This window comes from Podarcis pityusensis (assembly GCF_964106645.2).
Source record: "Podarcis pityusensis genome assembly, chromosome: 3".
NCBI classification, from domain to species: domain Eukaryota; kingdom Metazoa; phylum Chordata; class Lepidosauria; order Squamata; family Lacertidae; genus Podarcis; species Podarcis pityusensis.
The window spans coordinates 12,752,408-12,780,236 of record NC_138026.1 but is presented as its reverse complement, the minus strand read 5'-3'; the positions used below and the strand labels follow the sequence as shown (position 1 = coordinate 12,780,236).

Sequence of the window (27,829 nt, the reverse complement as noted above, 5' to 3'; positions counted from 1 at the left end):
AATCATGGCAGGTGGGTACAGAGCCCAGAGGGCAGCCCTCGCCATTTCTTCCCTAAGCAGGCAAGGCACTCCTGCTGCCCCTGTGGATCCTGCCACCTGAGGCAGTTGCCTCACCTTTCCTCATGGGTTGGCCAGCCCTGCCTGAAATGAATGAAACATTGCTACAGCAACGTTCCTGAAGCCCGAGGAGCCGGCAGACACCTGGCACTCCAAAGAACCTCCCCTGAGATGAGCAGAACAGGAGGTTCCCAGAAGGAAGTGGCTTGAGGACTTCTGTGCAGCTGATGCTCTCGACTTCTGCGCTAACAGTCAGCCTCAGAATCAAGCCCTGGGAAGTGTACGGATATCGGCACTAGTGACTTAACTAATGCCTCCCGCTCCTCCACCAGTGCCAAAATCTTGCCAGGCCCAGGAGCAGGCATTTGCGATCGAGCACACAATATTGGTTTGGAAACCTCCAGTCAGATTAATTAAGATAGCTTTTATTACATGATGGGAAGACTCCAATTACAGGTTGCAAAGCGTCCTCCGATTCTTTCCTCCACTGTAATTTCTTTTAATTAAAAAAAACCACCCATGCCAGCCTTGGGCAGGTAGCCTCTTGGTGTGAGAAGCTGGCACCCTAGGGTGGTGACTGAGCAAACCTCAGTGAACATTGCAGGGCTAGGCAGCAGGCTCCCCATTCCCCAACCCATATAAATAAGAGACCAATAAGACTGGTTTGGGGTCAAAACAGGCCACAACTTTATTGAATACAGATGAAAGAGCTTTGGCTTGGGCATGGGGCAATCTAAATACTTCCAGCCCGCCTGCCGGGAGTGAAGCGTGGTCAATCCAGGTGGGGGTTCCTAAGACTTACATCCAATAGGGTGACCCCTGCAGGGACTGCCATCTGGGGGAGTGCCTTCGGCCCTGGTCCCCCTGGGCACACAGACATGGCCACTCCGCTCAGATGAGCCAGTGTGGTGTAGTGGTTAAGAGCGGTAGATTCATAATCTGGTGAACTGGGTTCGCTTCCCCGCTCCTCCACATGTAGCTGCTGGGTGACCTTGGGCTAGTCACACTTCTTTGAAGTCTCTCAGCCCCAGTCACCTCACAGAGTGTTTGTTGTGGGGGAGGAAGGGAAAGGAGAATGTTAGCCGCTTTGAGACTCCTTCGGGTAGTGATAAAGCAGGATATCAAACCCAAACTCTTCTTCTTCTCTTCTCTTCTTTAACGGTATACCCCAGTGTTTGGAGGGACAGGCAGAGACTACAACCTCGCCTCCATCCAAGACAATGAAGAAGAAGAAGAAGAGTTTGGATTTGATATCCCACCTTTCACTCCCTTTAAGGAGTCTCACCGGGTTGGGGCCAATTAGCCTGGTGGGCAAATTCCTACCCAGCCCCATAAAGAACGGCAACCACCGTAGCCACAGCAAAGCCATTGACTATCAGCATAAACCAAAGGTGGGTGGGTAAGGAAAACCGGCGAAGGAACAAACAGGTAGTGCCCCAGGTGTGGGCTGCTTAAATGGCCAAGGGGCGGACCCAAGAGAAGCCTACCTGCTCCGCCCCAGGACACAGCCCTAGTCTCAGCCTGCATCCCTATTCGCCAAAGCAGGGTGCAAGCTAGGATCCGGTTCCTGATAGGCGGCGGGGGTTTATGTCCCCACCGCCCATCAGGAAGGGCACTGAAGTTCCAGTTCCCTCGTCGGGGCCCCAGTGAAGCTTCTGCGGTCCTGCAACGCCTCTGCACTGAGAGGGGTAAGCGGACTTGTGGGATTTCTTTTCAAATATGCATAGGATTGTCCTGTGTGTCTTTCTCCTATTCTTTCTCAGCTCAAAACCACCTGCCCTGATCTTCTTTTTCATCCGCGCAAGGAAAATATGGGGAAGCCTCCTTTTTCCTCCCCCCCCAATAATATTTATTAATTTTCAATAAACATAACAAAAGAGAGAATATACAGCAACACAACAACATAACAACAACACAATATAGAAGTAAAAAATAAGAAAAAAGAATAACAGACTTAACATACCTAAACAGAAAAAAAGAAACTCAATTAATTAATTAAAATCCATTTTCATAAACATTTTAGTTGACTTCCTCTAATCTCCTCCATCTGAATTTCCTCTTAATTTGAATGTAGCAGTTTCCAATATCATTATTTCATAAAACAATATTACAGTCGTATTCCAATTTCTTTACCTTTCTTATAGTGCATTTTCTTATTTATACATTTAGGTATAATTTTGTCCTAGGCCTGATTGGTTCTTTCAAGTGATTACATATCTTTAATGTTAGAATATTTATTCAAATAGTCTTTAAATTTATTCCAATCTTCTGGGTAATCCTCTTCTTTCTGGTTGCGGATTCTCCCGGTGAGATCCGCCAGCTCCATAAATTCCATCATCTTCATCTGCCATTCTTCTACCGTTGGTAATTCTTGTGTTTTCCATTTACTGGCTAGTAAAATCCTAGCAGCTGTTGTGGCATACAAAAATACTTTCATGTCTTTTTTGGGCAGTGGAAGCCTCTTTTCCATGCACTCTTGAAAAAAACACATTTGGAAGAGTGATTTTGAGTTGGGAAAGGACTAAGAGGAACAGGTTAAGCCCCCGCTCAGGAGTAGAGGGTGTTCATTGCATGCAGAAGGTCCCAGGTTCACTCCTCATCATCTCCAGGTAGGGCTAGGAGAAATCCCTGTCTGAAATCCTGGATAGCTGCTGCCATTCAGTGTGGACAATATTGAACTAGATGGGCCAAGAGCCTCACTCAGTATAAGGCAGCTTCCAATGTTCCAATCAAGCAGCTCGTTCCCAAACACTCTTCTTCCACTCAGACCTAAGCTGCCCTGGGCAACTTTGACTTTAACAGAATATAGAGGAAGGAATCAGGTAACACTGCATAAAAGGTAAAGGGACCCCTGACAGTTAAGTCCAGTTGCGAACGACTCTGGGGTTGCGGTGCTCATCTCGCTTTACTGGCTGGGGGAGTTGGCGTTTGTCTACTTCTGCAGTTTTTCCGGGTCATGTGGCCAGCATGACCAAGCCGCTTCTGGTGAAACCAGAGCAGCGCATGGAAACGCTGTTTACCTCCATGCCGGAGCAGTACCTATTTATCTACTTGCACTTTGATGTGCTTTCAAACTGTTGGTTGGAAGGAGCTGGGACCGAACAACGGGAGCTCACCCCTTCGTGGGGATTTGAACCACCGACCTTCCGATCGGCAAGCCCAAGCAACACAGTGGTTTAACCCACAGCACCACGTGACTGACTATTACATTTTCATATTAAGGGGAAGGTCCCTTCCCCCCCACCGCAAAAAAATGGCTTGCGATGTCACATAATCCACACACTCAATGAGGATTTCACGCCAATGCATTCCCTAACCTGAAGTAAGGATATTGTTTTGTAAACTGTTTTGTAAATAAAAAACTTTTTAAAAAAGTTTTTTAAACATCTCAGTTTTCCCCATCATTTTCTATTTTTTAGTGTATTACAAAAGAAAATAAATACAGAACTTGAAAATTAAAATGAAAAATTTACCCCCACCCTCCCTGAGAGATAAAATCTGAATTGACATCCCTTTCAGTCCACATTCCAGGTGTCCAAAAGATAATAAACACACACAAAAATCAAAGTAACCAAAAAATCCTTATAAGAAGTGCAAAGTCCTTTATGCTTCACTGCATCCTAGGCTACTTTACTGTAGTCTTTTCTTTTCTTTTCTTTTCTTTTCTTTTCTTTTCTTTTCTTTTCTTTTCTTTTCTTTTCTTACCTTGCACCATTCTAAGTTTATTGGTGACTTTCTCAACAAGTGCCAGTTTTCAGACCTCATCATACCAATTTGCCAAAGAGGACCCTTTCATATATTTCCAATACCTAATTGCCAAAAGCTTTGCTGTGAAAAACAGATATTGAATCAGTGCTTTAAACTGCACATACACATCCACTCCCACAAACACACAAAAAGAGATTTAACGAAGTCATTTAGTCATTTATGGCCATGTAACCTCTCTCTGTCCAATATTTTTATGGTTTCCATTAAACACTTCATCCCAAAACTTAGCTACCTTCATACAAGTCCACCACATATGCTGAAATATCACACAATTTCTCTAACACTTTGGAGAGTGGGCTGAACTAATATATGCTCAAACAAACAGGGATTAAGTGCCAATTTGGTAATATTTTAAGGGTTTTTTTTTAAGGGTTGTATTTGCAGGTGATATTAAGCTCAAGTTTTTAAAATATGATTTTATGTAACGTGTTATTGTTCTTGTCTTCTATACAGTGGTGCCTCGCAAGACGAAATTAATTCGTTCCGCGAGTTTTGTCGTCTTGCGATTTTTTTCATCTTGCGAAGCACGGTGTCGGAAAAGTTTTGGAAAAGCTTCAAAAATCACCAAAGTCTTCAAAAACCTCAAAAAAGGCTACCACACCGCGTGCTATGAGTTGCTCCTCGAAGTCAAGTCACAACTGTATTAACGGTGTTAAGAAAAAGGAAACAAACTTGCAAGACGTTTCCGTCTTGCGAAGCAAGCCCATAGGGAAAATCGTCTTGTGAAGCAGCTCAAAAAACAAAAAACCCTTTCGTTTTGCGAGTTTTCCGTCTTGCGAGGCATTCATCTTGCGAGGTACCACTGTACATTGCTTCCCCAAAAAGAAAAGAAAAGGATGTCCCATCAGATCTCTTGCAGAGCACAAAGAGTGACTGGCAGAATATATGTACAAAATGCATGATAAAACCCATGGGTAGGCAAACTAAGGCCCAGGGGCCGGATCCAGCCCAATCGCCTTCTAAATCCGGCCCGCGGACGGTCCAGGAATCAGTGTGTTTTTACATGAGTAGATTGTGTGCTTTTGTTTAAAATGCATCTCTGGGTTATTTGTGGGGCATAGGAATTGGTTCTTTTTTCTCCCTCCCCCCAAAAATATAGTCCGGCCCCCCACAAGGTCTGAAGGACAGTGGACCGGCCCCCTGCTGAAAAAGTTTGCTGACCCCTGATATAACCAAAGGTATTAGTCTGCTGTCTGAAGACCTCTTGTTTTTTTCTCTGGTTGGGTCTAATTCTTGCCTCATTGTGGCTATCTTAGTCCAATGCAATCCTGCACACCTGGAAGTAAGTCTCATTGAGTTCCTTGAGAGTGTATCCCATTGAATTCACTGGGATTTACTTCTGAATAAAACTGAATAGCATTAGCCTGCATAGCTGTAATACTCAGTTCAGCCCGAGCAAAGTTTCATGTTGAAACAGCAGAAACACAGTGTTAAATCCCATCTCTAACAGAAGAGCAGGATTCTAGCAGACAATTTCACTCCCAGTCTGTCTCTGCACAATATTGTAGCTATTAACAAGCTCTGGGTTCATGTCTGAAATCCAAGAATATTTCCGTCTCCTCTGAGACAGTGAGAATTTTCTGCCCCATTTCCTTCCCTTCTGAAAAGCGATGCTACAAATATGCCCAAACGTTACAAAAAAAGGCACATATTTCTCAGTGCATCATTGAAAGGGGAGGGGCTTGCACCATTTGATAGGAAAAGAGAATTTGCATAGCTATTTAGACAATTCTTTGACATGTAGATGCTTTGAGGAAAGTATACACAACCCCTAGAACTAGTGAAATCTGTGATACCTGTGAATAGTCTTTTATGTTTGTCATGAGGTGCAGCTTTATTTCCATAATATTCCTGAGCTCAGAGAGAAATGACAGATGGATTATCTATTCCCTCTAGCCAATAGAAGGATTCTCTCTTTTTGCAGAGCCTCATTATGCCACTTAAACGACACTTCAAAAGACAGTGAATACTAGACTAAAAATTAATTTTGCATTCAAAGCCTCCTTTGGATCAGTAGTGAGAGATTTAGCTATTGCAAGCATGTTCATGGAATTGCTACAGAGGATCTTAGAGAAAAGGGATGGTAGACCAGTGGCTTCCCAGATGTTGTTGGACTACAACTCCCATAAATCCCTTACATTGTCCATGTGGACTGAGCCTGTTGGGTTCCCTAATTCCCAGCAAATTAGCAAAAAATGTATAAGACAAGATCAAATCTCTCTTGGAAATGTAAGGAAAAAGAGTGTACCTTTTATCATATGTGGTGGACATGTGAGGTAATGAAAGCATTTTGGGAAACAATATATAATGAACTGAAAAAACATGCTTAAAATAACCTTTATTAAAAAACAAACAAACCTGAAGTTTTCCTTTTAGGAGTTATAGGTACCGAAATCCCAAAGGAACAGAAAAGACTTTTTATGTATGCAACAACAACTGCACAGATTTTACTAGCCAGAAATAGAAAGATGACGAAGTCCCGATTAGAGAAGAATGGAAGACTAATTTGATGGACTGTGCCAAAATGGCAAAAACTGACTGGGAAACTCGGAAACCAAGATGATCAAAACTAAGGAATGGGGAAAATATTTAACTTACCTTAAAAACCACTGTAAACAGTTAAAATCTTTAGCGGGATTTTAATAAATCGTGTCCTCCCTAAAAGAGGGCACGTGTTGCAGTGAGACATGGAGACTGATCTCCTGGTTGTGGGTGTGTATATTGGTCAGCCACAACACCTGATTGGTAGGTCCCTCATTGTTGGGTTTAATCTGGCCAATGGGGTGCAGTCTTAACAGACCGAGGGACCTATATATACCTATGCACGTGACCCAGAGCTTCCTCATTCAGTTTGTGCATCGGAACACCCACCCACCTCACCCTACTTTTAGGGAATTTTGTGATTGACCATGCTATGCCGTCGTGTGTCGTCTGTCGTTGGGACAGGGGCACGGCAGGAATTTTCCCCACTTGGCTGATTGGCTGTTGCCATTTGGGTTTCGCCTGCCATGTAGCAAATCGTCACAACTTGTAAGGTAGGGATAGGCTCTGGTTCAGGTGACAGGGATGGGAGAATGGTCTCGCCATCCCTATGTGAAGGGTATTCCGTTAAAGGAATCCAGGGACTCAACTTGATTTGGTCAACCCCTGAGAGGGGGTTGTGCCCGTGCCTGAGTCCAGGGGAGCATCTGGGGAGCAAACAGAGTCCGTTCCTGGGCTTTTCATCTACCTCAGGTGTTCACCCTTGGCTGACCTATGATGGAACTCTGGGTCAGCGCTACCTGCAAGGGTGCAGGGAGCAAGCTGAACCAGAGCCTATGCAACCACTCACTTTTCTGTAATCAATAAAGTTGTGGCCTAAATTCTGCCAAAAACCAAAACTAAAATTTGAATCAATTGGGTGTTTATTTTGGAGGGATGTCTCTGGGTCTGAACATGCAACACTTGTAATGTAACAGATTTTATGATTGAAATGGAAACATAAAATTTTAGATGATTTTAAAAGACGCAGTAAGAAAACTATAATACAGTGGTACCTCGGATTATGAACTTAATTCGTTCTGGAGGTCCGTTCTTAACCCAAAACCATTCTTAACCTGAGGTGCGCTTTCGCTAATGGGACTTTCTGCTGCCGCTGCACTGCCGGCGCATGATTTCCACTCTCATCCTGGGGCAAAGTTTGCAACCCAGAGCAACTACTTCCGGGTTAGCGGAGTTTGTAACCCGAAGTGTTTGTAACCCAAAGAGTTTGTAACCCGAGGTACCACTGTAATAAGAGCCACAAAGGGGAGGTGGGAAGTCAAGGGGATTTGAGGGAATCCTGTATGTAGATAATAAGATGTGTTATGAATGTGAACTGTAATACGGAAAATCAAATAAAAATTCTTTTTTAAAAAGAGAGAGAGACTGTTGGGTTCCCTTGACCCCCACCTAAGCCAATTTGGGGCGTGGGGAGTACATGTCAGGAAGAAAGCGAGGGAAAGTTCTGTTGCACTAGCAGAAGTCCCCATCAACCTGGGTGCAGGTTCCTTCAGGAATGGTCAAATCATTGCTTTTTTATAGAGATCAGGACTCTGGTCATTCGGTTATCCAGCTGGCATCTGTCAAACTGTCTGATTCAATGTGCATCCACTTTTGATGCCAAGTTCTGAACCATTTATTTGAAACCAGCCAAAACCCTTTCATTTATTTATTTTTAAATTTTTTTATTGAAAATTTTATTTACAACATAACATAACCCCCCCAATACAGAAATACAATAAGCATAACATACAACAATAAAAACAACCAAATAAAAGACTTATAATTGGAAAAATCTTAATAATTATTCTTAAAGGAAACAGCTTATAAGAAGTAAATAAGGAGGCCAGATACAGGATAAAGGAAGTCTTTTATACAGCCCAAACACTTTCAAATCAATGATTTGTATTTTCTGTCACAAGATCTGATGGATTGCAAGGGACCTATTTGGGAAATAGGTAATTTATCCACAGGCATCCAGGGAAATGGTTGTGCAAACAAAAGGACAGATGGAAATTAAAGATAAATATATCTGAAGACATTTTAGCCTGTATTTTTTTTAGTTTGCACAACCATTTCCCTGGATGTTTATAGATAAATAGGCATCTTGTTACCTAAAAGCTAAGCTCTCTGACCCTCAAGAATTCACAAGGAAGTTTGTCTCCCCCCCCCCCCTTTCACCTTGGAATAGACAAAATCTGGCTTTTTTTTGTTTGTTACTTGTGCTTCATTTCCTTCTTAACTGCTCAGGCATATTACCCAGGCTGCTTCCACCAGTGTTATTTATTTACTTTCAGATCTCATTTGTCATTAACAAAGTCAGCACTCCATGTGTCTATCTGGTTCCTACCATCATCCCCTCTTCAAAATTGGCATTGTGTTTTCCCTTCCTTGGCCTCTTTGGGCTCACTCTCACATAAAACTGACTCTTTCCACCTTTCCCACCCTCATAGGTAAAGGTAAAGGGGCCCCTGACCATTAGGTCCAGTCGTGACTGACTCTGGGGTTGTGGCACTCATCTCACTTTATTGGCCGAGGGAGCCGGCGTACAGCTTCCGGGTCATGTGGCCAGCATGACTAAGCCACTTCTGGAGAAACAGAGCAGCGCACGGAAACTCCGTTTACCTTCCCGCCAGAGCGGTACCTATTTATCTACTTGCACTTTGACGTGCTTTCGAACTGCTAGGTTGGCAGGAGCAGGGACCGAGCAACGGGAGCTCACCCCGTCGTGGGGATTCGAACCGCCAACCTTCTGATCGGCAAGTCCTAGGCTCTGTGGTTTAACCCACAGCGCCACCCGCGTCCCTAGCTCTAATCAAATTGGTCCAAACTGAATGTTACCTCTGTAATTAATTGATGTCTATAATAAGCCACATATTTGCTAGACAGCTCAGTTTTTAATGCGATGCTCTGTGGACCTTGGTTAAACATGTCGAGATGAGGGGAAAAATTCAGTTCAGCTTCCATTTTAAAACTTACCTAATTTTCACTTCCTGGAATGACACACTTCCCAAAACTTTGGCTGACTTTAGAAATTTGCATCTCTGTAAATGTTGCTGTGCACTTCTGCAATAATGTGTACAAAAATGTAAATACTGGGTGAAAGTTTGCATAAAAATGGGTATAGTGAAAATAATGTACAAATACATTACCTCAGGGAACATTCTCAGAAAAATGTGTATATTAAGGGAAATTGCGTAAAAAAATGGGTAGGAGGAAAATGCATGAAAGTGCTGATGGACTTTCATAAGGATTCTTTTTAAAAATGCACACAAACAACTGAAGTCGGGGGGAAAAGAAAAACCAAGAGAAATTGAAGTTGACAGATTTGTCCATCTCTACAACAATGGCTAGACAGATAGGTATACCAATAATTGTGAACACATTTTCAATACTTTCATTGTATCCTATCCAATGAAATAGTGCAGATTTTAAAAATAATAATAATAATAATTGTATGGATGGATGTGGGTGTTTTCTGAGTCAATAGGGAACTGACTTAAAAGTACTCTAGAAATCACATTTCAGCCACCTTGTAAATCTTCTTTAATCAGAAGCTGATTAACTGGGCTGCAAAAATGGATATTGCTAATTTTCAAAATGGACATTTCCTTTTGACTTCCCCTTTGTTCTGCATGAGGACAGATGTGCTTTTTAATCCAAACAATAGGGGCGAAATTCACTAAGCTCAAGCGTTCAAAGTTCAAGAGAACAAACACAATATTGGATGGAAATTAAATTGCTTTTGTCCATCAGCATATTCTGCCGCTATAAAAACATGTCAGAAAGATTTGGTAGCTTCAGCTCTAGAAAAGCTTGCGTGCAAACGGGAATGAAAGGCGGAGAGAGTGAAAAGAGCAGGTAAAGCAAATAGTCTGCTTTTGATATTAGAGATTATTCTTGCAAACATCATTTTCTCTCAGTACTAATGGCTGAGCATGCCCGTGCCTGTTGCTGATATCTTAGTGCCAGGGTTCTTTTGGCAGGTTTTGCAGGGGTGTGCCATTTCTGTGTTGTCTTCTTATAATTGCACCTTCTTGGGAAAGGCTTGAAGATATAATGGGAAGAACAATGCATTATTATTTACAGAGACCCATCGTATTGTAAAACTCCTCTTGCAGATGATCCGAGCGACACTCAAAACAATAATGCATTCCAGCCTAACATTGATGACCGACTAACAGAACTATTAGATATTCCTAGACTGTTGGGTTGTTGTTTTTTTAAAAAATTATTTATACTTTTCAAGTTTATACATTTCATCAGTTTTACAATCAATTTAATATTTCAAAACTTGACTTCCTTCCACCCCTTTCTGCAGTTCTTTAAATTTATTTTTTCATATCTTCTGCATATTCAGATTCATTTAATTTGCTCATTTATTCATCTAAATATTAAATATATTAAATATATTTAATTTCATTTAAATATATACTTATAAAACTGCAGGTTATTACAATAATCCTGCCAATGTTTTTATCTGTTTGCAATTTATCTGTAAATATTCAATAAACCATTTCCATTCTTTTATAAAAAGTTTGTTATCTTGATTTCTCATTCTTCTAGTAAGTTTCACCATTTCTGCATATTCCATACGTTTTTGTATCCATTCTTCCTTTGCTGGGACTTCTGCTTCTTTCCACTTTGGGGCAAGTAGCATTCTTGCTGCTGTAGTCGCATACATGAATAAATTTCTATACAATTTAGGTAGTTCTGCCCCTATAATTCCCAAAAGAAAAGCTTCTGGTTGTTTGTTTGTTTTTTTACAAAAGTTACCGTATTTTGAACATCCTTTTCAATTCATTGTATATCATTTCCCAGTAAGCTTTAACCTTACTACAAGGCCACCACATATGGTAAAAACAACCTTCTTTCTCTTTACATTTCCAGCATTTGTTTGATTTAGATTTATACATTTTTGCCAGTTTCCTCAGTGTTAAATACCAATGATATATTATTTTCATATAATTTCCTCTTAAACCATAACAGGCTGTAAATTTTATATCCACATTCCACGGTCGTTCCCATGTTTCCATATCTATATTATGACCAATATCTATTGCCTAGTGTATCATTGAGGATTTTCCTAAATATTCCTAGGCTTGCTTACCTAGTTCCTCCCAAGGTGAGGGGAAGTGGACATAGGTAAGTCTGGCTGGACAGCTTACTCTATGGTATTAACCCCTTCATGCACTAATTATACTGTTGCATGTTGGCTATATGAGGACAGTTACCCCACAGGGATAACCATCTTCCCTGATCATTGACCAGTATCATAACTTCCGTCTTCCCTGATCATTGACTGTGCTGGCTGGAGCTGATGGAAGTCAGAGTACAACTATACCAGGAAAGTCATAGGTTCTCCCAACCTTAAGTAGGGATTCCTTATTTGGATATTTGTTGCTGTTTAGTCATTTAGTCGAGTCCAACTCTTCATGACCCCATGGAGCAGAGCACACCAGGCACTCCTGTCTGCCACTGCCTCCTGCAGTTTGGTCAAACTCATGCTGGTAGCTTTGAGAACACTGTCCAACCATCTCGTCCTCTGCCGTCCCCTTCTCCTTGTGCCCTCCATCTTTCCCAACATCAGGGTCTTTTCCAGGGAGTCTTCTCTTCTCATGAGATGGCCAAAGTTCTGGAGCCTCAGCTTCACAATTTGTCCTTCCAGTGAGCTATTTGGATGTAGCCCCATGTTAAAATCTCACTGCAGGTGATCTCAATATCGTCCCCTCTCCCAATACTAACCTTATTTGAGGAATGTGTCGGGAGGAGAAAATGACGAAGGAACATTTTTCTTCTCTTTTGAGATGAAGAAGAGGTTTTATCCATGCTGATTTTTTCCAGCTCTACCACATCACATCATTTCGAGTAGCAAGAAGATGTTTGTACTTGGCATAGGCAGGAGGTTGAGCTTCTCAGTTCCCAGAACAGTTTCTATAAAGCCTCTGTTGAACTGAGTATCTTGACTTCCTTCTTTTGTCTTTTTACATAATTTTCTACTCAGAGGAAGCTGGCATGTATTCAGAGGCAGAGCATAGGATCTTGAGGAAAAGTGTAAGGGGGAGTTGTGAACAGAAAGCCTAAAATAATTTCGGGGGTGGGTGAGAGTGAGTTATAATAACAGGGTGCCCCATCACACTGGGTACCTGTCTCAGTCAATGCATGTCATTGTAAGAATGGGCTTCAAGACAAGACCCATTTATCATAGAATTGTAGTGGAAAAAATCCATCAGGGTCTGTTGGTTGAAATGGGTACTGAAACAGTTTTTAATATTTGATTTGATTTTCATCCGATTAGGCTGGGTGATGTTATTGTGGATTTAATGTTGTTTGATTCTATAGCATTATGACACATAGAACCTTAAATATTTATACAGATATTTAAAATGGAAAAAAGAATAAGACAATATCAGTAGCTACTGTAATGATATGCTGCTGCTCTTATTATGCTTTCACTGTAATTTTAGACTCTCTTTCTAAAATTGTTGTAGCCCACCCTGGGAACTTTTGGTGATTCTTTTTAAAACAAAAAACAAAACAAAACAAAAATATAAATAATATTTAGTTTTTAGCAACAGGAGGTGAAAATAGGGATAAACATCTCAAGAAGTGAATATTGATAGTTGACCTTCCTCTTGGAGATGGAGGGATGGAAGCAAAGAAAGGAATAAAGCAAATATCCTAGGAAATCAATTTCAACCCTTTTAGCACCTTGGAGAACATCATTATCTGCTTTCAGAGATAATCATTCTGCAAAGAGTCGTCATCAAAGAGTAAAATGGATAAGGCTCCCAATCCTGTGTACACATTGTATAATTCTCATGGAGCCCAGCAGGACTTACTTCCGAGTAAATATGCAATAGGATTGCACTGCATTGGGGACACTTTTATGGTTAGGAATTCATCAGTCGGTCTATGCAGCAAAGCAAGTGATTCACTGCTGCTCTTTGGTAGTTTGAACTTAGAGCATATACTTTCAATGTGATTGCATCTGAAGTTCCCAGCAAGAGGAGGGATTGCTTACAGAACCCCTGCACAGAAATGGATGCTATGACTGTTATAGCTATGAATCCTCGAATGCTTGGCCAACTGTGCTGACAAAGTGGTAGGTGGTGAATGACTCAGTCACATAAGGCACTTGCTATACCAAAAATATTTAACATACAGTTGCCAAAAGGAACGCAGGTGGCACTGTGGTCTAAACCACGGAGCCTCTTGGGCTTGCCAATTGAAAGGTCGGCAGTTTGAATCCCCGTGACAGGGTGAGCACCCATTGCTCTGTCCCAGCTCCTGCCAACCTAGCAGTTTGAAAGCACACCAGTGCAAGTAGATAAATAGGTACCACTGTGGTGAGAAGGTAAATGCCCTCACGGTGTTCTGTTGGGACTGAAACTGCCTTGGTCGCACTGGTTGATGATCTCCGGCGAGCTAGGGACAAAGGTGAGAGTTGTTTCCTAGTTCTGCTGGATCTCTCAGCGGCCTTTGATACAATCGACCATAACACCCTTCTGGACCGTCTAGAGGGGTTGGGAACTGGGGGCACTGTTATACAGTGGTTTCGCTCCTTCCTCCTGGGCCGTGTTCAGAAAGTGGTGGTGGGGGATGAGTGTTCAGACCCTTGGGCCCTCACTTGTGGGGTGCCTCAGGGTTCCGTCCTCTCCCCCATGCTTTTTAACATCTATATGAAGCCGCTGGGAGAGATCATCAGGGGGTTTGGACTGGGTGTCCATCAATATGCAGATGATACCCAGCTCTACCTCTCTTTCAAATCAGAACCAGTGAAGGCGGTGAAGGTCCTGTGTGAGTGCCTGGAGGCGGTTGGAGGATGGATGGCGGCTAATGGATTGAAGTTGAATCCTGACAAGACAGAAGTACTGTTTTGGGGGGACAGGGGGCGGGCTGGTGTGGAGGACTCCCTGGTCCTGAATAGGGTAACTGTGCCCCTGAAGGACCAGCTGTGTAGCCTGGGAGTCATTTTGGACTCACAGCTGTCCATGGAGGCGCAGGTCAATTCTGTATCCAGGGCAGCTGTCTACCAACTCCACCTGGTACGCAGGCTGAGACCCTACCTGCCCGTGGACTGTCTCGCCAGAGTGGTGCATGCTCTAGTTATCTCCCGCTTGGACTACTGCAATGCACTCTACGTGGGGCTACCTTTGAAGGTGACTCGGAAACTACAGCTAATCCAGAATGCGGCAGTTGGGGGCGGTGACTGGGGGCGGCCGCCGAGACCACATAACACCGGTCTTGAAAGACCTACATTGGCTCCCAGTACGTTTCCGAGTACAATTCAAAGTGCTGGTGTTGACCTTTAAAGCCCTAAACGGCCTCGGCCCAGTATACCTGAAGGAGCGTCTCCACCCCCATCGTTCTGCCCGGACGCTGAGGTCCAGCGCCGAGGGCCTTCTGGCGGTTCCCTCATTGCGAGAAGCAAAGTTACAGGGAACCAGGCAGAGGGCCTTTTCGGTAGTGGCGCCCGCCCTGTGGAACGCCCTCCCATCAGATGTCAAAACGATAAACAACTACCTGACATTCAGAAGACATCTTAAGGCAGCCCTGCTCAGGGAAGTTTTTAATGTATGATATTTTAGTGTTTTTTGGTTTCTATGGAAGCCGCCCAGAGTGGCTGGGGAAACCCAGCCAGATGGGCGGGGTACAAATAATAAATTATTATTATTATTATTATTATTATTATTATTATTGCCCCAGAAGTGCATGACCCAGAAAGCTGTCTGACAAATGCCAGCTCCCTCAGCCTGAAAGCAAGATGAGTGCTGCAACCCCATAGTTGCCTTTGATTGGATTTAACCATCCAAGGGTCCTTTACCTTTACAGTTGCCAGCCTGACAGATCTTTTACTGGGTGTCAAAATAACTGGCCCCAGATACCCCTATGTAGGGTTTGATTGAGATCAGTGTTATCACAGAAATATTATTTGAATTAATTAAGTAGGTTTGGAGGGTGTACAGTACTCAAAAGTGATTATTTCTTAACTCAGGTGTACAGTACTCAAAAGTGATTATTTCTTAACTCTCACCTTTGCCTGAAAGAATTCCTGATTGCAAGAGCAAGATCAGGGCTTTCATTTTGGACTAGAATGAAGCTCTACTTTGTTTCAACAGACAACATTAGATGTGGTTTCTACCAAGGTTCAACTTTATACCATATCAAATGAACAGTGATGTTTCCAGTAGGGCACATGAAGGATAGATGGACCCTGAACAGATCTTGCATGTGGACTGTTTAAACTGCAGGATGGTCTGACAAAATGGAGAAGTGAGTCCCTTAGCAGCTAAATGTGTACAGGAAAACTTGACGCCCCAACCCCAACCCCAAAAGTTGGGAACTCTAGATATAATTATATAACCTTTATAACTCATGTTGGTGTTCCATAGTGTACATTTGGAAGAGGGCCACCAGATGGCATCCCTTTCGGTGACAGTGGTACATAAGTATCATTTGCATTGCTTGTGTACAGATGGAAGAAGAGGTTCGTTGATAAAGCATGCTCAAATTACAATATTTCATTCAGTTTCATCAGCTGAGCAAAAGCAGTCACCAACCTCCCCACTTAATAATAATAATAATAATAATAATAATAATAATAATAATTTATTTATATCCTGCCCTCCCCAGCCGAAGCTGGGCTCAGAGTGGCTAACAACAGTAAAAATAACACAGTTTACATAAAATCACAATCAATTAATTGAAATACATTCTAAAATTAATTCAGAATCAAATTAATGGCAACCATTGGGCTAGAGTTCTATGAGGATTACCGAAGGAGGGGGTCAGACTGTACCTTGTCCAAAGGCTTGGTGGAACAGCTCTATCTTGCAGGCCCCGCGGAAAGATGTCAAGTCCTGCAGGGCCCTAGTCTCTTGTGACAGAGCGTTTCACCAGATTGGGGCCACGGCCGAAAAAGCCCTGGCTCTGGTTGAGGCCAGCCTAACCTCCCTGAGCCTGGGATCTCCAAGATGTTTTTTATTTAAAGACTGTAATGTCTTCCGTGGGACATACCAGGAGAGGCGGTCCCGTAGGTACAAAGGTCCTAGGCTGTATAGGGCTTTGAAGCATCACAGAAGAAGAATAAAAAAAGATGGGGAGCCATTGTCCCTCTAGATGTTGATGGATTGGACTACCAAATCCCAACAGACCCAATCACATGCACTCTCTCTTCCAGGAAGAACACCCTGGACCCAGCCATCAGCCAGAGAAAGAGTAGTTGCCAGGAGCTTGCTTTCCTTCTCCATACAAGAAAGAAAACTGCTCCAACCACCAGGTATCTTGAAGCTACAGAATCAAAGAGGAGCACACTCTGGCTTCTGCCACTGGCCAGATCAAAGAGATTGACTGGTAGATTGTCCACTGTTTCTCTCTCTTTTCCAGGAAGAACAGTCTGGTCCCATCCATCGGCCAGAGAGGGAAGCTTGTTTCTAGAAGAACACTGAACTCCCAATGCCTCTTGGACTGGGAATGCAAAAGTAGACTCTGGAGACTGCCACAGGTTAGAGAAATAAGGACCTTCCAAAATTTATTTTTATTTAATTTATTTATTGAATTTATATACTGCCCTATACTTGGAGGTATCAGGGCAGTTCACAGAACAAAATCAAAATATAAAACCACAATATATATAATCAAAATAAAAACCACAACCCAAAAGAGAGCCATATTTTAAAAGGGCATAGGATGTCAATCAAATCAACCAAAGGCCTCATTAAAAAGGAACATTTTTGCCTGGCGCCTAAAGTTTTATAATGAAGGCACCAGGTGAACTTCCCCGGAGGGAGCATTCCACAGATGGGGAGCCATTGCAGATAAGGCCCGTTCTCGTGTTGCCACCCTCCAGACCTCTCGAAGAGGAGACACATGAAGGAGGGACTCAGTAGATGATCTCAGGGTCAAGTTCATATGGAAAGTGGTGGTCCTTGAGGTATTGTGGTCCTGAGCCATTTAAGGCTTTATAGGTCAAAATCAGCACTTTGAATTCAGCCCAGAAACTAATTGGTACCCAGTGCAGTCGGACCAGGATCGGTGTAATATGCTCAAACCGTCTTAGAATCATAAAATCATAAAATCATAGAATCATAGAGTTGGAAGAGACCACAAGGGCCATCGAGTCCAACCCCCTGCCAAGCAGGAAACACCATCAGAGCACTCCTGACATATGGTTGTCAAGCCTCTGCTTAAAGACCTCCAAAGAAGGAGACTCCACCACACTCCCTGGCAGCAAATTCCACTGTCGAACAGCTCTTACTGTCAGGAAGTTCTTCCTAATGTTTAGGTGGAATCTTCTTTCTTGTAGTTTGGATCCATTGCTCCGTGTCCGCTTCTCTGGAGCAGTAGAAAACAACTCCGGTGAGCAACCTGGCCACTGAATTCTGTGCTAGTTGAAGTTTCCAAACCGTCTTCAGAGGCAGCCCTACATATAACACACTGCAGTAATCGAACCTTGAGGTTACCAGAGCATAGACAACAGTAGTTAGGCTATCCCTGTTCAGATCAGTGCGTAGCTGGCAGCGGTGGAGGAAGGGGGGGCGGTCCACCCCGGGTGCCATCTCTGAGGGGGTGACAAGAAGGCACATCGTGGGAGGCTCGCCCCACCCCACCCCCCGGGAGCAGCAGTGCAAGCTGCCACCATCACACCGCTGCAGCTGCGAGCAGAGGATCCTGCCACCATCCATACGGTGCTCAAGCAGCGCTATCAACAAACCACCCGGCGGTGCATGTGCGGCGCCGCTATGTATGGCGCATGCGTGTGCGCCATACGTGGCAGCACACACACATGCGCCGCCGACACCCCGCACCGGGTACCGGTTAGCCTTTGATCGCCCCTTGTAGTTGGGCCACCAGCTGAAGCTGATGGAAGGCCACCGAGGCCCCCTGAGCCTCTAGTGACAGCAAAGAATCCAGGAGGACCCCCAAGCTACGAACCTGCTCCTTCAGAGGAAGAGAAGAAGAGAAGAGTTGGGTTTGATATCCCGCTTTATCACTACCCGAAGGAGTCTCAAAGCGGCTAACATTCTCTTTTCCCTTCCTCCCCCACAACAAACACTCTGTGAGGTGAGTGGGGCTGAGAGACTTCAGAGAAGTGTGACTAGCCCAAGGTCACCCAGCAGCTGCATGTGGAGGAGTGGAGACACGAACCCAGTTCACCAGATTACGAGTCTACTGCTCTTAACCACTACACCACACTGGTTCTCTTGATGAATATAACCTCGTCAAGAGCAGGCGATTTTCTACCCATCTGGTACCAATAGCTGCAATACTTCCACCCAGGCAAAACACCAGCAAGGGAAAACCAGCAATTGTGTACAAATCTGCCTGTTTACAGCAGTGGTCAGTGAAGACCACTCACCTGCCATCCCAATGCCAAGAGTCGCTGCCAGTTCCTGAGAAAGGGAGGCATGTGGAGCACAGAGTGGTGCAAGCACAGCAGGAGTGCTGGACTGTCTCCGCCACACTGAGCTCCCCATCCCTCTCACCTTACCCTCTACCTCTAAGTAACAAGCAACTACTTTGGATGGGAGGTATGAAAAGTAGGATAAAAGAATACTTTTTTAAAGAAAGGAAGCTTTTAAAAAAATCATTCTAAAATCTGTTGGTGGCAAGGATAAAAATAAGTATAAAAAGAGAATTTGCTGGATGCCAAGATCCAGCTTTGGGGCAAGTACTCTTTGGTGAGGGAACCCCAGAAGAGATTTAAAATCGCAAAATATGCAGCAAACATGGAAATATAGACTATCAGACCTTTGAAATATGCCCTTGTGAGTTCTAAAACTTCTCTCATCTCTTAGCCTAGGAAAGACAACACATCTGGTAAATTAAAAATGGTTTACTTACAAACTCTCCAAAGGTCAGATTCATGTGCTTTTCCATACATCAGCCAGAAAACACAGGCAGTAAAACTTGGCTTAGCTACAGTGGTGAAAGTTCCTAAATTATTGGTATAGGAACACAAGAATGACTTGTAAGAACCATGCAATCTGAGCTTGGAGCAACCAGCTCAGACCTTTATACATGCTGAGCTTCTAAGGTGACTGAGTAAGCAAAAGTTTGATTACCTAGCCCCTCCCAAGCTGAGCTAAGTCTGGCAGGACAACTTACTCTATGGTGTTAACTCTTTCATGAATTAATTAGACTTAAGCATGTTGGTTATATGAAGCTGCTTATCGCACCAAAAAGAAAAGAGAAAAGAGAAGTTGTCCAGTCAATAGGAAATTTGACAGGGAGAATCCACGTTGTGATTGATTTGCAGAAAATTCCATAAAGAATGCCTCAGCAATGGTACTTTACTTTACTTTACTTTTTACTTTAGTTTACTTTACAGTGGTACCTCAGGTTAAGAACTTAATTCGTTCTGGAGGTCCGTTCTTAACCTGAAACTTTTCTTAACCTGAGGTACCACTTTAGCTAATGGGGCTTCCCGCTGCCGCCGTGCGATTTCTGTTCTCATCCTGAAACAAAGTTCTTAACCCAGGGTACTATTTCTGGGTTAGCGGAGTCTGTAACCTGAAGCGTCTGTCACCTGAAACATCTGTAACCTGAAGTACCACTGTATTGTATTGTATTGTATTGTATTGTATTGTATTGTATTGTATTGTATTGTATTGTGGCATAGGTCAAGAATCTAATAGCAACTTCCTTCCCAGGGGAAATGGCAGCCACTTGTAATCTGGACCCAAGTTGGTTGGCCAGTCTTTCCCAGCCTGGTGCCCTCCAGATGTTATTGGACTCCAACTTCCATCAGCCCCAGGCAGCATGGCCCATGATCATGGGATGATGGGAGTTGTAGTCCAGCGACATCTGGAAGAACACAGTTTAGCCTCCCCGGCCACTGGAAGAACTTGCTAAGGTCAGGAGTCCCACAACATCTGGAGGGAAGTTGGGGAAGCCTGCTCCCAGCTGTCAAGCTTTGCAAATGGGTTTTTAATCCGAATGCCTGGGAGTCACCGCTGCAAGTATGTTGTGCCCTTTAACTATTATATACAGCAGTCCCCTTTCACTCCCTGACAAGCAGCATAAGGTAACATTAAAATAAATAGTGGTACTTTTTTGTCACCATGACAACAAGACAGCCAGGCTGAATTATCCTTCTGGGGATTCACAGTTCAAAGCTTACAGCAACATTTCCTCCAATTGCCTATTAGTCCCAGGCACAAATACAGCTGGGTTGCATCTCAGGGGAGCCAAGCAGACTGTCCTTCTGTTGGCTTCGGTCATTTACCCATTACAGCTTCACTTAGTTTTATCCCTCAGGTGAGATTCCCTCTGTCATGAGGGTCTTTCTGTTTGCTTACATTTTTAACCAATTTCATGCCCTCTCATTTGAGGGGCAGGTAACAATGCTGAAATAGAACGAAATCTAACTTTCATATGAACATGCCCACCAGCGTAAAAAAAAATGGCATCGTCAAGTTAGTGTGGAAACAATGTTAGTTTCGATGGGGAAGGTAGAAGAAATATACAGTGGGATCCTGGAAGTCAAGTGGAATCCATTCCAGAAATCCGTTCGACTTCCAAAACATTTGGAAACCAAAGTGCGGCTTCTGATTGGCTCCTATAGCCAATCGTAAGCCATGAAAGCCATGACGGACGCTTGGCTTCCAAAAATCGTTCAAAAACTGGAACACTCACTTCCAGGTTTCGATCTTTTGGGAGCCAATTTGTTCGGAAGCCAAGGCATTTGAGATTCAAGGTATGACTGTACAGTGGTACCTCGGGTTACATACTCTTCAGGTTACATACGCTTCAGGTTACAGACTCCACTAACCCAGAAATAGTGCTTCAGGTTAAGAACTTTGCTTCAGGATGAGAACAGAAATCGTGTTCCGGCGGTGCATCAGCAGCAGGAGGCCCCATTAGCTAAAGTAGTGCTTCAGGTTAAGAACAGTTTCAGGTTAAGAACGGACCTCCAGAACGAATTAAGTACTTAACCTGAGGTACCACTGTACTGCTGAAACATTTAGCTCTTGGAATACAGATTCTCTCTGTGAAATTAGACCTCACGTAGGCAACTTAAACTGATGGAATATGTGCAGCTTGCAGACCTAACATAGAATAAGAGAACAAGAAGAACATACATTTAGAGAAGACTGGAAAATGTTTATTGTATATATGGGGGGGAATTGTGTACACTTGAAAATGTTGGCAGCATAAAGATAAATTCAACAGTGTAAATAAGTTTTGATGGATGTAATAATGGAATACTGAATGGTCTAGTTCATGGGTAGGCAAACAAGACTCGGGAGCCGGTTTCGCCTTCTAAATCCGGCCCACGGATGGTCTGGGAATCAGTGTGTTTTTACATGAGTAGAATGTGTCCTTTTATTTAAAATGCATCTCTGGGTTATTTGTGGGGCCTACCTGGTGTTTTTACATGAGTAAAATGTATGCTTTTATTTAAAATGCACCTCTGGGTTATTTGTGGGGCATAGGAATTTGTTACCCCCCCCCCAATATAGTCTGGCCCCCCACAAGGTCTGAGGGACAGTGGACTCTATTGAAAAAGTTTGCTGACCCCTGGTCTACTTTATGTAAAATATGCAGGGATTTATGATATGCAAAATGAACCATGGAAAGAGAAGAATGGAAGTCACTGATATTTTAAGGTTGTTTAAATGAATACTCTAAATTGTAAAAAATAAATTATGTAAAAAAAATTGTTTTTGACCTCAAGTGCAATTGTATGCAGTGCTTTTTTTCTAAAAAAAAAAAAAGTTTAGGGGTACTCTCATTTTGACTCAAGAAAATCACCATTTTATAGTTCAAATCAGGAAAAATAAATACAGTAAATGGCCAAAAGTACAAAGATTCGCAAAATGTTTAGGGGTATGGTGTTCCCCCAGAAAAAAGTACTGATTGTATGTATTTGTTTGAGGTGTGTTCCCTGCTTAAGGAAGCAGATAGTGAATCTGTTCACCTCCTTTCTTGCCCCTTTAAGTAACTTTATTTTTCTTCTATCATGCAATAGTACACATAGCCCACATGCTTTCATTTGACCGAAAGCTCTTCATTACCTTACGGTTCGTCAATGGACATGGAAATGATAGTAACTCATGGAGATGCAAATATTAATTGAACATGCATAGATTGTAACCTCGGTAAAAACTGTGGCAGAAATTCCATTTGAGAATAAGGAAGCTTGTACATTGATTGCCTGGCATGAGAATAGATAGTTGATTATAGGCATGTTGTTTGTACATGAACAACTCTGATTTAAAGTCCACCTTTTAAATCAATTAATGAACCAATATGAAATGTTCATATCAAATAACTGAGAAGAAAAGAAAAGATTGAAACCTAATGGGATGCAAAGTCAGGGATCAGAGATACATGCTGGTTTCAAGAGGCAAGCTCTCCTATTAAAATGCCAGCCATGGAACAGAAATATCTAACCCATTCCTTTGGTCCATGTCTGACAAAACAAAGGGCTGATCTCTGAGAAATGATGCGCAGCAAAGAGGGGTTCTGTTGAAGCCAATGGGCCAATTTACTGGGGCAAAATCAATAGTTTAAATAGAGTTTCATGTTTCATTGATTCCTATATAAAAAGGCTTGCTTCCCTGCTTGACTGGCACGCTCTGAAGTCTTCCAACTGTGTTTGTTCCTTACTACGGTGTTGTGTTGGGACGCGGGTGGCGCTGTGGGTTAAACCACAGAGCCTAGGACTTGCCAATCAGAAGGTCGGTGGTTTGAATCCCCGTGGCGGGGTGAGCTCCCCTTGCTCGGTCCCTGCTCCTGCCAACCTAGCAGTTCGAAAGCACATCAAAGTGCAAGTAGATAAATAGGTACCACTCCAGCGGGGAGGTAAATGGCATTTCCGTGTGCTGCTCTGGTTCACCAGAAGCAGCTTAGTCATACTGGCCACATGACCTGGAAGCTGTATGCCGGCTCCCTCGGCCAATAAAGCGAGATGAGCGCCGCAACCCCAGAGTTGTCCACGACTGGACCTAATGGCCAGGGTTCCTTTACCTTTTACTGTGTTGTGAGATAAGTCTGTTTGCCCTCCTCAGGTGGGCAGCATTGCAGGTGGGCCCTGGGCCTCCCCTATGAACTAGCCAGATTCATCCTCCTGGCCAATGGCAGCAGGAATACTGGGGGCATTCCCTTGGACACGGTGCCAACTGACCAGTAGTAGTACTTGGCACCACGCCCAGGGCCAGTATATCTGAAGGAGCGTCTCCGCCTCCATCGTTCTACCCAGACATTGAGGTCCAGCACCAAGGGCCTTCTGGTGGTTCCCTCACTGCGAGAAGCCAAGTTACATGGAACCAGGCAGAGGGCCTTCTCGGTAGTGGCACCCGCCTTGTGGAATGCCCTCCCACCAGATGTCAAAGAGAACAACAACTCCAGACTTTTAGAAGAAATCTGAAGGGAAGCTTTTAATGTCTGATGGATTACTGTATTTTAATATTTTGTTGGAAGCTGCCCAGAGTTGCTGAGGAAGCCCAGCCAGATGGGTGGGGTATAAATAATAAATTATTATTATTATTATTATTATTATTATTATTATTATTATCTGTGTCTAGATATTTGCACCTGAGGGAACGTGGTGGTCATGGGGACGTGATACACAAGTTGCATTTGAAGAGGACAATCCCCTGTTTTGGAAAAAACCAACAATATTTACCTTTATAATAATAATATTTTTTTATTTATACCCTGCCCTCCCCAGCCAGAGCTGGGTTCAGGGAGGTTAACACCAATAAAATTACAATAAAACATAATGGGGGGGGGGACCCCAGTATATTAAAATATGGGTTAAAATACAATTTAAAATGCAGCCTCATTTTAATAGTAGCCCATAAATCAAAACCATAAGGGGAGGGAAACATAAGGGTCAGACTGAGTCCAAAACAAAGGCCAGGCAGAACAGCTCTGTCTTGCAGGCCCTGTGGAAAGATGTCAAGTCCTGCAGGGCCCTAGTCTCTTGCGACAGAGCGTTCCACCAAGTTGGGGCCAGTACTGAAAAGGCCCTGGCCCTAGTTGAGACCAACCTAACCACCTTGCGGCTTGGGACCTCCAAAGTGTTGTTATTTGTGGACCTTAAGGTCCTCCGCGGGGCATACCAGCAGAGGCGGTCCTGTAGGTACGAGGGTACTAGGCCGCAATCTCCAAACTGCAAAGTGGCATTAAAAACAGTGTGCTGTATTCAACTAAATCCTACCCAGAGTAGACTCAGTGAACTTAATGGCCCTAAGTTAGTCCTGCCCATCTATTCCAATGGGTCTACTCTGAGTAGGATACTAGTCTTGGATACCACCCAGTCCATACTTTTCTTTTCGGCAATTTGAAGATTAAGTTTGTTTCCTTCCGTTTCGGCATATGTAGCTTCCACTACAGGCACGTCTTTCCAATTAGAGCAATCGATTTGCATTTAGCAAATGCGAATGCAGATCTCCTTAATGGTAAAGAAGGCCATTTCAATAAGTTGCAGCTAAGGATGACTGTTCCCAGCTAATTTCCACAAGGCTCATTTGTAGCGTTGGCTGCGCACTCGACTTGGGGTGTAGAAGATGTTATCATTCTGACAGCAGCTGTCTATCCAATGCATCTTGCAACATTTTGAAATAATAAACCACAAATGGGAAAATCATACAGCAGGTATTTAAATTAAATGGATAGCGTAAATTGGCTCCATCTCCCATCTGTGCTCACCAGAGGCTCAACATAAGGGCTGCATGACAGCCATGAGGTGCCTTGGCAGAGAAGGGCTCGTGCAACAGCCAAGTAAAATCCCCGTCAGCAGGAGTCCTGGCTTCAGGTCTTTATGCAATTCTCGCATATGGGGTATGAACAATGAGGCTCAGATTGCAGTAATAAAATGGGAGGGAGGGGTTAGCCCTCAGACGATGACCTGTAATTCCCCATCTTTCTTCAGTTACACTACAATTAAATTTTCTTTTCCGAGAGAACACAAAACCACCGTTTTGGACAAACGGTATTATCAGTTCTTTCCATTGATTTGGCTGATGTCTTCTGGAATAGAAGTGAAGGAGAAATTTGATTTTGCTCGTATTTTAATGAGAAACTACCCCGTTTGCACTTCTCAAACCAATATATGAATATTGTTATAAGAATTTTAAGGTCTTCGATATGTAATAAATGTTCATAAATGTACCAAGCAAACACGTACATAAATATATAAACCACATGTCTGGAGCAGCACAGGAAGACCGTCCTGAAACCATTTTGACTCCCAAACTGACCAAATGTTTGCTCTGCAAGGAGGGAGGGGGTGAGGGAACCTTCCCATTGTCTCAGGAATTGGGTAATCACCATTTCAAAGGAATGGCCAGACTACCAGGAAAGGCAGTCAGATAAGGCATTATCAGATAACCTGGCAGACAGGAAAAACAACAACATTCAAATTTCTGTTGTAGACCACCTTTTCTGTGATGTAGGTATGATGTTTGTGGGGGGTGGTCTTGGGTTCTATGATGTATGTATAATGTGATGTATGTATGATGTATGGAGGAGTGGTCTTGAGCTCCCGGGCAGGGAAATTAAAATGTCTATATAAGGGCAGGCACACCTTTGTTCTGGGTCCTCCTCCGTCCTCCTGCGTGTGAGGGGAGCACCCTGTTGCAACAGTTTAATAAAGATCAGGCTTACTAGCTGCTTTGCTTCTCAATATTCTCTGGTTGGCCTCTGTTATTTTCTCCTACCAATAGGGAACCCACATAAGGACTCTATACGGGCTCTTGGATACCCCATAAGGGAAAAAGGGCAGATTTTGTTTACAACAGTATCCCTTTGGGGTCTCTTCTTTGGGCATGTGATGATGGCAAGGGAATCCCCCCCCCATAGGTGACTGTGGATCAGCTTGCTCCTAGGTGAGAGACAGGAGCAGCTGAATGTTAGTATACCTGAAGGAGCATCTCCAACCCCATTGTTGAGCTCCAAGGGCCTTCTGGCGGTTCCCTCCCTGTGAGGTTACAGGGAACCAGGCAGAAGGCCTTCCCGGTAGTGGCACCCACCCTGTGGAACGCCCTCCCTCCAGATGTCAAGGAGGGTAAGCTATGTGGCCTTTTAGACCCGTTCCTATATCCTTCTAGGTCAATCTTCACCAACCCAGTTCCCTCCAGATAGATTGGACCATAACTCCCATCCAGCACAGGCACTGGGAAACACTAGGCCAGATGTTTATTACTTAAACCTAACAAGTGTTGAGCGAAAGTTACTAGGAAGGGGCTGTGTAATTGTGGCTGCTCTGAAGTTTCAAGCAGTAGATAAACCAGGTTATCTTGTTTCAGTGATTAGCCATCATAATAATTTATATGGTTGAACAAGGCTCAGATAAGGCCTCATGAACAACTGTTTTTGTTGTTATAAAAACAGCTGCAGTGGATTAGGCCAAAGGTCCATTTATCCTTAATCTTTGACAACAGGCTGTATTAGATTCCTTAGCAGAAACATACAAGGTTGGGAAGCAGTAATGGAATTTCCCTGCTTCAGGGCAGGCAGTGGAAAGTTTAGCAGTCTCCCGAGCTTACGAATGCAACATTTGCTACAAATGCTTAGCAATACTCTAGTCTTGAACCAGGAACTTTCATTTTTCAGGTTTCACTTGTGGGTGAAATGGTTTATCAAGCCCAGCAGTTTGGCCCAACTACTGTGTGTTATTGGCTAAAACGTTTCTCGCTTAGCCTGCGGTCAGGCTGTGCTAAATCAGTCATCTCTTTGTTGAGGGAAGAGTACTGAGGCAAAACATTACATGATCCCCAACAAACACATCTACCCATGGATATTCCCAGGACATTGCAAACAGATCTGTGCAATCTAGTTCAGGTGGAGGCATTTCAGATGGTTATAGCAAGCTCAGTAAAACCCTCCCTTTGGCATGTAAGATTGCCATCACTTAACTGAACTTGCCAGCTTAAATGTTTATGCCTTCCTAAATTCGTATGTTAAGAAACACTCAGTTGACTTTTCATTTCTTCTGTTCTCTACAGCGAAACAAAGCAATATGCGAGACAGAATCTGGAGAGAAGTTCTTCTGATCAGTTGCTGACTTTATTTATTTGTTTTGCTCAGAGAGTACAGCTGGAAAAATACGAGGCCTTTAAAAACACCTGCTGTGATAGCAGAGTTAACAGACCTTCCAAAATGTTGTTCTCTGCATAGAAATACAGCAAATATTTCCTGTGTTGCAGGATGCCAAAGCAATTGGAAACAGATCACCAAGATGCTAAATCATGACAGCATTTTTATTTGAGCGCAGTTACATTTGTGTTGCATTTAGGGTGGTCAACCATTGATTTATTTATTTTAAAAATCAGATTAACTCCCAGGCTTTTCGTTAATTAACCAATTAGATTACAGCGTTCATAATATATGGTTATAGTGTGCGGCAATTGCATATTGCAAAAACTACCATAACGATAAAATATTTGCTGGGACACCATCCGTCTGTAACATGATGCAAGAGTTGGCATTAAAGTCATGATTGAAAAAGTAGTCAGCTAGAGCCTCCAGC

General features: G+C 43.3%; 1 long non-coding RNA gene across 1 annotated transcript; it reads left to right on the top strand.

Moving 5' to 3' along the window:
* Nucleotides 1–1,394: 1,394 nt before the first annotated feature.
* LOC308473736 lies at nt 1,395–27,829 on the top strand. Its single transcript, XR_013984266.1, has 4 exons — nt 1,395–1,745; nt 16,529–16,627; nt 16,735–16,852; nt 27,306–27,829. It is a non-coding gene; the product is annotated as an uncharacterized lncRNA (long non-coding RNA).